A 12,792-nucleotide genomic window follows, 5' to 3' on the forward strand; every position below is an offset into this window, starting at 1 on the left:
TCAGTTATAATGCTACATGAATAACCTTAACATATGCAAACTGTGGAAGTTGTCCGTTTACTACTGGCTGTGGGTATGTGTTGCCTTGACACATGTGCTAGCTCTACATATAGGGGCTATAGGGCCGCCACCATTCTGAATGGCCAAAGTGGAACCTGCTCTGTAGAAATGTCAGATGTACCAGGGCAGAACATACCTACAGCCATGCATAGTACAGAAATATACATATCGGAACAAATCAAAGCGTAGTCTAGCAGCAGTAAAGTTGCTTATGCTACTACATATGAAATATAGACGTGTCAGGTATACAAGACATGTAACAAGCAACCAGTACAGACACATGCAACATGGCAATGTCCCCTAATCAGGACAGTTGAAATGACTAGAGTATTGTCCATACAACTCAGCTGTCCCTGAATGTCAGGTACGTCCCTGAGTTTGACTGAAAGTTTAACTCTGTCCCTCTTAATCCCTCCTAAAATTAGTGGCTGTTGAAGGAAAGGTGGTGAATTACACTTACTGACTAATGACAATAAGTAAGAGTTATAAACAACTGTTACTTCAGAATATGTGTATTAAGTCATATGCTCTGATTCTGTCAATGTTTCAAGTTAATAGCACTACTTTTGTAAAAGTGTCCCTGATTTTTCTTGACCTGTCCCTGATTCTGTAGAAATGTGTCCCCGACTGGTGGAGAGTTCTGGTATTGTCACATGAGATATGCGTGATGAGGGACTGTCCCATGCATTGTGGGAAAGGTGTCACTCCTACAGTCTCCCGTCGTGCAATCTGAAAGGTGGACAATGTGCAGTAGGTATGCGGTAGCATGACTCGGCGGACAGCTGCGTTAACAAACTCAAGTCACATGTCAGCATTGCAGAGTATCGGTTCCCATGTATCAGGCAGATGGGAGCAGATCATATGAGGAACACGCATATAATATGATTACGTCACTGGACAGGCCAACGAGTCCGTACAGTCGAACGCCTGCCGTCGCAAAATGGTTACACATACCCGATACTGTAGTCATGTAGTCTGATGTAATACGCCTCACAAGGGATCACACACACCCAGCGTGATTGACAAATGTAAGCGGAATTGTCGGTGAGCGAGCGGCTGTAAGCGTGTTTGTCTACCAGTATGCCAGTAGTGCACTGTCAAAGAAATGTAGAGTCTAAACATGTATAAAGTGCTGTGACCAGAGGTCAGCAGTGCTTAACACTGTGCAAACCCATGCACAACTGCTCCCACCTGCTGGAATGTGCCTTACCCAGTCTGTATCCAAAGGTGTCAGCCTGTCCACAAATAAAGAACAGCCCTATACACGTGATGGTAGAAGTACCCTGTGCACATACCTCATGTGAATTAACAATAGACCATGGCATATGTACAGACAATAGACCACACACACACACCCACACACACCATACAGCGCAGACATCCAACAGTATAGCAATGTACTGGCAGATATGTCCGGACCACTGGTGTATGCATGCCTGTCCGTCCTGTGTTTCAGTGTGTGAGCATGCCCAGTATGACTGTTACGCATATTGTCAACCGACATTACTGTCATACCGTCATGTGTGTGACCATGCCAAGTATGGTCAACTGTATTGCATGTGTCACATGTCCAGATAGTACTGTGTTGCTGACCCCTCCGTTCTACACAGACAGGTGTCATGCTGTGTCTGCAGGGTAGCTAATGGTCATGTGGCATTGACAGTTGCTACGTGTCTGCATAGTGTGGGGGGACATCCAACCACATCCACAGTCCTACACAGCACCGTGAGTGGCGCACATGACTCTCACATGTGTAGGTTTGACGGGGGCACAGCCAACAGTTGTACACATCTGCCGGTACTGTACTGATATGCCAGATACTCCATGTCAGTGTGTGGACCTACCTAAATTGCTGGTTGGAGGGATACCAGGGTATGTCAGTTCCCAGCTTTAATTACCAGCACAGTGGTGTTGGACGTCCTAGCTTACACCACCTACATCAAACTGCCTGGCCTGCTGTCGTCTGTGTGTCTTAGGGGGTTGGGGTCATTCATTAGGCATATCCATAGGCCATCATATATCATTTGTCTGCATTGGTCCACATCTGTCCAGCTGCATGGAACGTGTGTGGGCTGTACGGACACACATGATGGTCAGCCCATAATCTGCAGTGGGTTAAGACACCCTGTGTACTACAGGCTACCATTGTGACCCCCGTATGTGCTACATAGGTTATGGTGCCACTATGGATGTGTACTGTCTGCTGCCCTAACATTTGGCCACCATAGTCACTTGTATGCTCACATACATACCATAGCAATCGGTAACTACACATTCTAATACAACTGCTACTTGTTAGGTCAATAGACATACCCTGGGTGTGTTCCAGACTTGAGGACGGTGCTGGAGTGCTGCCTATGTCGGATGCACACAGTGCACCTTCTATACATGGCCGAGCACAGTTACTGTCATGTTTGGCATCCATTGTACTGTTTGCGGGTCAGAGAGGGGAAATCCATGGGTACCTACTGTGTCAGTGCATATGCCTTGTGTTGCCTCTTTGCCAAGGGCAGGTCATACTGTGCATGGGCTTTCGCTGACTGTGTCCTGCTCAGGTAGTTCCTTCACCAAGTCACACTGTGCCTGTACAGGCCTTGGCAGTGGTGTTAGGCTGTGTAGCCCTGCCCCATGCTGTTCCTGCTGCAACTGTTACTGCAGGATAAGATTGTGTAGTATAGCAAATACCATAACAACTTGTATGCATGTAGCTTGTGAATACTGCAGAGCTCCAACGGATGAGTCCGGATACCAGAACTGTGAACTGAGCATCCCAAACACATGCACAAGTATATGTCTTGCCTGTGCATCCGCCTCAGTATGGTGTGAGTGTTCAGGTGTGTGTGCATTGCTGATGGGTGTCATCAGCCACAACACTAGTGTTTACCAAGCATCCCCCACTAGGAGACTGTAGGGGATGTCCATATTGGCATTGGTGTGCTACAGCTGTGTCAGAAGCCATATATCGGACACATCATAGCTTCCAGGGCAGACAGCACACACATTCAATCTCATGCAATGGCCATCACATATAGCTTAGCTGTTGGAGGGTATGCCCCTGCAGTGATTGTAGGCCCTACCCCGCTCACCGGGTGGTGCTACAATGTGTATGTGTGTGCAGGCTATAGCACCCAGTACCCCAGGGTAGTCATCCATGTGGTTGAACAGATGCATATTGCTGGTCTACTAATCACGTGTGTTGAGGACATGTATGTGCTCACTAGCATGTGTTGACATGTTGTCTGTGAACTGGTGCAATACTCTGGATGCAGATGCCTGTGAGATACCCATGATATCCCGAGTTGTGCTGTGTGAGGTACCTGTGGCTAGTACACCTAGGCCAACACATACCATGGTATCCACTGTGATGTGTTTCCCTCAGCCTGTTTGATGTGTCAGGTGTGGCAAGCACAGGTCAACAAGCTGCTGTAGGAGGTCTCTGTCCACCCCATAGTGCTCCAACATTCCCAGCCCATGTAGCCCCTGGTAAGTCACCCTCGGTCTATAAAGTCTTATGTCACCCCAGTTACGGTTGTTCGGCAGCATACACATCCTCACTGCCCCAGCCTCCTGCACATGTTGGTATATGTTGTCTGCTGCAGCCCATGTCATTTGGTTGGACTGTGTCGTGAAATGTCCCTGCAGGTATACACCGGTGGTGTAGAGTGCAGACAAAACCTGTGTGTATGCTGCTTGCTCGCATTAACGTACTGTTCATGTGCGGGCTGGCCATGTCATCTGCTGATTGTGCTGATCAACGCCTGTTTGTGCAGCCTGTACACCCTGACTACCCCACCACTGCTGTCATCCCTCCCAATGTTACCAGGCAGGTATAGACACACCCTAGCTTAGGTGTGCTAAGGCAGGAGCACTCCCGAGGCACAGTACTGCAATTTACGTACAGTATGCCTGACCCCCCTCCCATGCTGTCAACTATATTTGAGACCTGCACCTGGCTGACTACACTCATACACTCCAGGGACCAGCAACACACCCTGGTGATAAATGTGGTACACTATAGTCAACCTCATCTGCATAATATAGTCTTCTAATGAATAGTTATATGACCCATACCGAACCTCCAAATTAATAACCACTGCTCAGTGTCGCTCAGATCCATACACAACTGGCAACAGGTGCCTTACTATCACCATATTCGATGTCCCATGGTCTTCCCAGCAACAAAATAACCAGTGTCTACATGACTACAACCCGTGGCCCTGCACACTACAGACGATGTGCATTACCGCCACGACATGGCAGATATACATAGATCCCAGGTTATCACATACAGATCATCCGGCACAAACATTCAATAGTGCTGATGTCCCCAGACATATATGTTCACATCTATGTCCACCTCTACATCTATATATATCATATATATTATTTGTATACATATATATATATATATATATATATATATATATATATATATATATATATATATATATATATATATATATATATATATATATATATATACATACACACACATACATGTACACACATATGTAGATATGGCATTTATATCACAACAGCGGAACACATGACAGCAATGCATTAGACAGGAAAGAAAAGGAAACTACATGTGCCACCTGCATCATGTAGTGTTGTTACTATCAAGGCACGTGTGTTATGTTGTGTCACACGGGTCAGACCGTATCAAGGGTAAGAGTAGGGCTGCTGACAGTTATTCACCAGACCTATTGGCGAATGTATGTGTTGACAACCCAGTATCTTGGCAGAATATGTGGGCTGTAGACTCTATATATGTCAGCAACAAAACACACTGAACACATCTCATAGCTAGCCAGCCACAGATACCAACACACACGGTATAACTGCCAAATACACACACCTGCCATGCCTTGGAATCGAGCACCTACCTGTCTAGTCTACCACACTACAGCATTACATAGTAACAGAACGTGCTACCGAGTTCCAGCATCACTGCACTCCCACAGGCATACATCTAGGTGGATGTCATCATCCACAAAGGCAAAGACGCCGATAGGGAATGTATGTGGAGTGAGCCGTCTAAAAGCATTACCCTGTCCCCAGGCAGCTGGAAACACACACACTTGGTAGGGCTGGCAGTCGAACATACACCTAACTACCTTATCACACTACAGCATTACGCAGTTACAGAACGCGCTATCAAGATTACTAGTACACAGCACTCCCAGAGGCATACTTCTAGGTGGATGACATCATCTGCAAAGGCAAAGATGCCGATAGGGAATGTATGTGGAGTGAGCCATCTAAAAGCATTACTTTGTCCCCAGGCAGCTGGAAAAACACACACACACACACACACACACACTTGGCAGGGCTGGGAGTCAAACATACACCTAACTATCTTATCACACTACAGCATTACGCAGTTAGAGAACACGCTACCAAGATTACTGGAACACAGCACTCCCAGAGGCATACTTCTAGGTGGATGACATCATCCGTAAAGGCAAAGATACCGATAGGGAATGTATAGAGAGCGAGCAGTCTAAAAGCATATTACTGTCCCATGGTAGACGTAGACAAACACATGGCAATGGTGTGAGCAGGACAACTGCCTATCTATGGAGCACTATTACAACACTACATAGATATAAGATGCGCCACAGACAGTACACCCTTCAAGACAGTCAACCAGTGTGTTCAATGTAGGCATCCATCCTGACGTGGGGTATGGACATCTGTTGCCTGGATGACCACCATTGCTATACAGGATGTCAATGGCCATGCCCATACACAGAGGCAGATCACCGACACAAGGTGTCACTGGGCATGCTCACACACAGTATCACACATCCGTTTGGAATGTACTGTGTGTCCATCTACACAACAGCGTACTGGGCATGCTCACACACTTAGTAGAAGCGAAGGGCTATCTTGCATGCACACGGATTCTAAACATGGAAGGGCACAGTTTGGAATGTACTGAGTGTCCATCTACACAACGGCATACTGGGCATGCTCAAACACTTAGCAGTTGCAAAGGGCTGTCTTGCATGCACACAGATTCTAAACACGGAAGGGCACAGTTTGGAATGTACTGTGTGTCCATCTACACAATGGCGAACTGGGCATGCTCACACACTTAGCAGTAGCAAAGGGCTGTCTTGCATGCACATGGATTCTAAACATGGAAGGGCACAGGCTGGTGTTACTGCCCCCACATACATGAAGGCCACTCACATGTACTGACCAGTGCACACTCAAGAGCCATCACAGATGTCTCAGGTGCAGATCACAGAGGTAAACGCCGCATTCTACTATGTAGCCCTCAGACATCACCATGTCCTTGGACCAGCAACACACATTCATACATTACCACAACACCGTGTGACTCATGACCAGTGGACTGTACATAGGTCTACAGCAACTGTGCAGACTACACATGTACTGACAGGGTTCCATCATGTGTTATGCAATGCAATGATACCACTGTACATAACCAGGTCGGCTCTACACATAACAGGGGCCCTGGGTCTTACACAGCTGTGACAGATGACTGTCGCTGTACACCAAAGAACACACGTTTGGATATGACATACATGTAATCGCAGTGGATATGTGCATGGACCACACACACACACACACACACACACACACACACACACACACACACACACACAACAAATATGTACATAGCATAGCTTTTGCTGTCCTCCACGCAGACAAGTGGCTACAGCAATCACACGCATGCACATGGAAGGTAGGTCCATGGCTTTTGAATGCTAACAGTACATGAGGTAGCAATGTTGACCGAGGAAACATTCCCTCTGTACTAGTTACCCATGACACCCATCATATCATACATTAAGTCCATGTGTTATGTATGTCATCACACATGTCCACCAATTGCAATGCATACAAACATGGCTACATGACAGGCATGTAGGATCAACACACATGTCCATGTAGTGGTGTGCATGCAGCTACCATGCCTGTGCAGTAGCTGATGTATAACCTTTCTTTTTCCTTTCCTCCTCAATTCCTCCTCACACAACATCCTATAGACATATGTAAAAAAAAAAAAAAAAAAAAAAATTTTTTTTTAAATATTTTAATTATTTTCTTTTTCACCTTTTTCCATATTATATACTTATATTTTTAGAATTTGTATAGCAAATATGTACTGAACTTTGTTTATGTAATTTCCTGCTATGACTATGCCTGTCTGCATGTGTATCTCATGTTCTGACTCAATGTGTTTATAATTTTTACCTTATATTGACTGTTTCTGTGAATTACTTGTAATATCGTTGGAGCTTTTCTCCCCGTGCCTCCACTGAAAATGGACATATATCCAGCTGGACTAGCCCGGTCAACAAATGTAAAATAAAATAAATAAATAAAATAAATAAATGTATGTAATTCATCTGTGCCTAACTACAACATGCAGTTGCAATGCAGCCCCATCATTGACACCTGTATATGGTGAAATACTGACAGCACGGTAGGATGTACATCAGGTATGGATGGATGTGTGTACATAAAGTGGTGATCCACCTTTGCAGATGGATGTTTGCCAGGGACGGCTCACAGGTGTGTCACAAGCCATCCTATCATTACATGTGCAAACAGTATGCTATGTTACTGTTACTTGACGGTGAAGACATAAAACCTACACAGCGGTCGGGTGTTACTGACTGTAAGTCACTTGACACCTGTAACACTTACATCCTCCCGTGTGCATATAGCAGTGTGGAAAGCATGACGTAGACAGGGGTGGTGTGTGTATCACACACATGTCAGCTATCCATATGTGAATGACATTTGTGGACTCCACAGTGTGTGTGTGTGTGTGTGTGTGTGTGTGTGTGTGTGTGTGTGTGTGTGTGTGTGTGTGTGTGTGTGTGTGTGTGTGTGTGTGTGTGTGTGTGTGTGTGTGTATGTATGTATGGCTGTCTGGTGCATGGAGTGAGGGTGTATGCTACCATACAGAACAGACAGGATCCCTAACCCCCTCATGGTGATGCAGTCTACTACCCTGTTGATGCCATTGGTCTCAGCCTTACTGGCTACCTATACATGTTCATTCTCTGTGTTGCATCATGTGGGTGCACAGTACTGTGAGGGTGATTACCACATAGGCAGGGGTCCTCACCTCAACACTATCGAGTGTGCGTTATAGTGTTGTTGACCCCATGAGTGTGGGCATGTTATTGTGTGTTTCTGTGTATGTCTGTATGTGTTCTCATCCTGTAATGTGACAGGGTATTACTGCTACACAGTGATGCCTCATGCTATCAAGTGGCCTCTAACGTTATCATCGGCTAGACCGCTGTGTAAACTCCCCACACCATGTCAACATACCTGTGATGTGACCTGGTATGGATGTCACGTCTCTAGCCACTGTAGCCTATTAAACAGCCCACATGCTTCTGGATTAGTAGATGTGTGGACATCTGTGGTATGGTAGCCTTTCTAACAGTCAGGTTGAGGCTACGTATAGCATGCTGGTATTGCCATACATGCCTGTGAGTACTCCACATTTACACATGGGAAACTGCAAACACTGCTACTTGTTGGCACATGCAAGTAGACCATAAGGAGGGAACCAGGGCATCATTACCAACATGTTGTTACTGTTGTTACCGAGACACATACTGTGAACATATAAGAATGCATTATAACCCTGTGCTACATGGTATGTCTGGTGCGTGTCAACAGTACACAACTAATGTAATATACACTTCTCTCACTATTCTGTTTACCCTGTGCATCAGACCATTTGAGCATGTCCCTGCACCGATGGTGTGGATGTCAGGGATGTTGTACAGGCATCATCATATGCACAGGGTGATAATGTTTGCCAGGGGCATAGGCTGCACCAGTGGATGACATCATGTGTGTGGGTAAGGGCTGGTGATCTGACTGGACATGTGTGGTCATTATGCATGTGGGTGTTGCAGTGCCCTACAGATATTTTTGCTGTGTGTGTGTGTATGATTGCACACAGTTCTGCCTTTTGCCAGGCCTACACAGGGGTATTATTGACAGCTCCAGATTGTACAGATCAGGATGTACAGCTCACTGTGTCCGGCCATGGCCACGTGACTTGTGCCTGCCAGGGATTGCACGGGCACTACCAGGCGGAGGTACAGATTGGCTACTGTCCGATGACACATGTCCACTGGAACCGTGTCCCCGCTGGGAACATCCAGGGCCACGTCCACATGGCCTGCTGTGTGCTGGTGTGGACAGCACAGAACCAGCTGCACTGCTACTGCTATCGGCACTATGGGAGCGGGCATGTGACGTGGCTCATTCACGTTGACCTGCACTAGGTGGTGTAGCTGGCCTACGTTCACATGGCCTACACCTCACTCCTACCAGATGTTCCAGCACAGACAGCTCACGCTTGCAGACTGCCATGCCACGGCCAAGGATTCCGACCATGTCACCCAATCGCCTGTCCAGAACATCAGCAATCTGCTGTTGAGCATTTGCCAATGCCTGGATGTTGTCATTTGGAGTACAGATAGCAGCCCTCTGAAGCCTCTGCCCTTCTTTGTTCTGCCATTCAGCACGTGCCTGTGCCGCTATTACAGTCTGGAACATGCGTCTGGTGACACCAGCTGCTGTGCTCTGTCCTGCAGGTGCATGTCTGCCAGAGGTCCTCCTAAAAGCAGCACTGGCCACATGCCTGTGTGGCACATCTGCAGTCATTACACTGACACCATGGTGTGGAGACACACCTTCTGTAGCCACCGCACGTTCCTGTTCCAAGCTAACACACTCTGACTGTCCTTCCTCTATGGCCACTGGTGATGGGGTATGTGTTGGCATGAGAACTGTGTGCGGGGAAGAGGGGGACATAGCTGGGATGACAACCATTGGCACAGATTCAGCCCCTGACAACCCTGCCTGTACCTCATGCATATGTTCATCACTGCTAGTATCTGTGGAGACACTAACATCAGACGGACCGCAGGAGGGTAATGCACCTACATCACCTGTGAATGCAAAGAAAGACTACATTACAATAGACATGCACACACAGACACACACACACAGACACACACACACAGACACACACACAGACACACACACACAGACACACCATGCATGTGATTTGACAGATGGCATGCAGCATGCATGTGATACAGCAGACGGCATGCAGCTCAGACATTAATAGTGGTAGTTAGCATACCTCCCTAGGTTGTACACAACAGCAAGCAGGTGTCATATCAGTAGCCATGCAGTTCACACAATCATGGTAGTAAGCATGCATCCCTGTGATACACCATGTGGACCAGCACAGTTTAACAGTACACATGGCTGAAGTGACCTTGGCATGTAATCTGCTGACGTGTACATTGACATGCATACATGTCTGACACAATGGTGTCCTGACACATGTACAGCATTGTAATGGGTATCACATTGCAGTGTTGTCTGTATACCCTACAGAGAGAATGCATGTTTAGCAAATGTGCATGAGTATAGAAGGGTAGTGTGCGGCATCTACATTGCTATACAGTGTGAAGTACAGGCACTGTGCCATTGCATGGCATCATGATGCGTCTATATTGCTATACAGTGTGTAATATGCACACATTGCATAGCCATAACTGCGTGCATACACATGACATAACTGTGGATTGTGACCCACGTTGCTGAGGTGTATACACACCAAACCATGCTGTGTCATGTGACAGGTCACTGGAAGACCTACGGATGACACCCCTGCACAACTACTACAGAGTCTTAGCTGCCTGGCAACCGTGTCCACACATGGCAGACTTGTCAATACACCATGTCCCACATGACATTGATGTACCACACACACGAGGTGCATGGCTGACGGTGATGTCCTACAGCAGCAAGGGAAATGTACGGTATCTGTGGCCTGATGTGGTGTCAATTTCTGTGGAAGCTGTACAGGTGACTACTGTCATGCTATGACAAAGTTGTGATGTTCAACACATCTTATATGGTCGACTTACGTGACACCTCCACTAGCTGTGCACAGGCTTTTAGGATGTCCAGTGTACCACATCAACTGTATAATCAGTCAACTAAGGCTATAGTTGTACCATGTGTGGACAATGTGCAACAGGGTGTATACACATCACATCTACTGTGTGGCTACATGTCTCTGGCCATCCTCCATGGCCATGTGTGAACATGTGTTGGCCAAATGTTTGTGATGGCCATCTATCTCACATGTCTGTGTAGTCCCATATGACATACACCCATAGATGTCAGATATGCCACCATCCACAGGGCTATGCAGACAACGGGTTGTATGTTTGGTATGTGGGGTATGTATTATGGGATAGTGTGACAATATTGCAGCTAGAACACTACATGTCTGGGACATGTCAGATGGCACATCACAATGTGTGCACCCATTGCAGGGGCATATAACACAATGGTGACTCCTGTGGGCTGCCCATATCCCAGCTCACTGTGTGGTACTGTTTGCGTACCACACATGTGTTGTTCCAATGTATAGTACATATGCTTACATTGAATAACACATCCACCATTGTATGCACAACTGTCCACACATGTAGCAATGACAGATACTGTGGTTTCATGTCGGTGTTTCATTTTGTTTGTATATATTGCACATGGGTAGCCAGTGTGAATGATGGGAGATGCGACCTGTATATCGTGACTGGACCATACATCATGTGTACATGTGTTAACTGGCCACATGGCGAATAGATATATGCATTAACATGCCTGATACTGATGACAGTCTCACCTGCAACAGACTGATGTCTGTGGGGCATGCCAAAGGTACCTGTATAGGGGTGACACAGCAGTTTAAACATTATCCATGACTGTATGACAGCCACAGGGTGCACTGTGCATGTTAACATGTTCGCCTGTACAATAGCATATAGTATGCACATGTGTGCATACACAGGGTAGCATACTGTAGTATGCAGCATGTGTGTAAACATACCTTGCATATGATGTTACATTACATATTATACAGTGACATATGCAACTAAATGGGATATAATAATCATATGTGCAGTTGTGACTTACCAGGCAACTCCAGGCTCATTGGTTGGGAGACACCCACCTCCACGATGGCAGCTAGTGTTTGTGGATGCTGTTCTGAGGGTGTTCCCAGGCTGGCCAGTATCTCCTCGGTGTGAGTGGGGCCTGGGTTGGTGGCCCACCACCTGTTAAACCTTGTTCCCTGACGATTGCAGTGGCACGCTGTTTCGCATGTTGTATCAAGTCCGTGCAGTGTCTGCGCACCTGCTGGTAGGTGCGATTATGGCCACCCACATCATTAACCCTCCTGCGAAGGTCCTGCCACAGGTCATCACGCTGCTGGACATGCTGTGGCACGTGGCTGAACAACACCTCTTAGTTCTCATGGAGGTACGGGATGAGGACATCATCCTCCTGGTGGCTGTACGCTGGCAGGCGTGAACGAGGCATTATCTAGAAGACATAATGATGGTGACAGGTCACAGTATCACAGAGATGTACAGAGATACAGCTGCACATACATTTGTTTTAAATCTAGTACATCTGCACAGTTATCTTTGCAAATCATCATGACACTGACACGACTGACATGTTTGTGTCACACATGTAACACCCGTTATGCATTGGATATCATCACCATATATGTGTGTCACCTCATTACATTGTTCATACTCCATGTGAATGCTGTCTTGATGTGGGCATGTCTGTCTGCCTGTACTGGTGTTCTTACCTATCAGCACATGCCTGGATGTGTCCAAACTG

Source organism: Protopterus annectens, chromosome 4.part0 (assembly GCF_019279795.1).
Source record: "Protopterus annectens isolate FY-2018-M chromosome 4.part0, PAN1.0, whole genome shotgun sequence".
Lineage (NCBI taxonomy): Eukaryota > Metazoa > Chordata > Ceratodontiformes > Protopteridae > Protopterus > Protopterus annectens.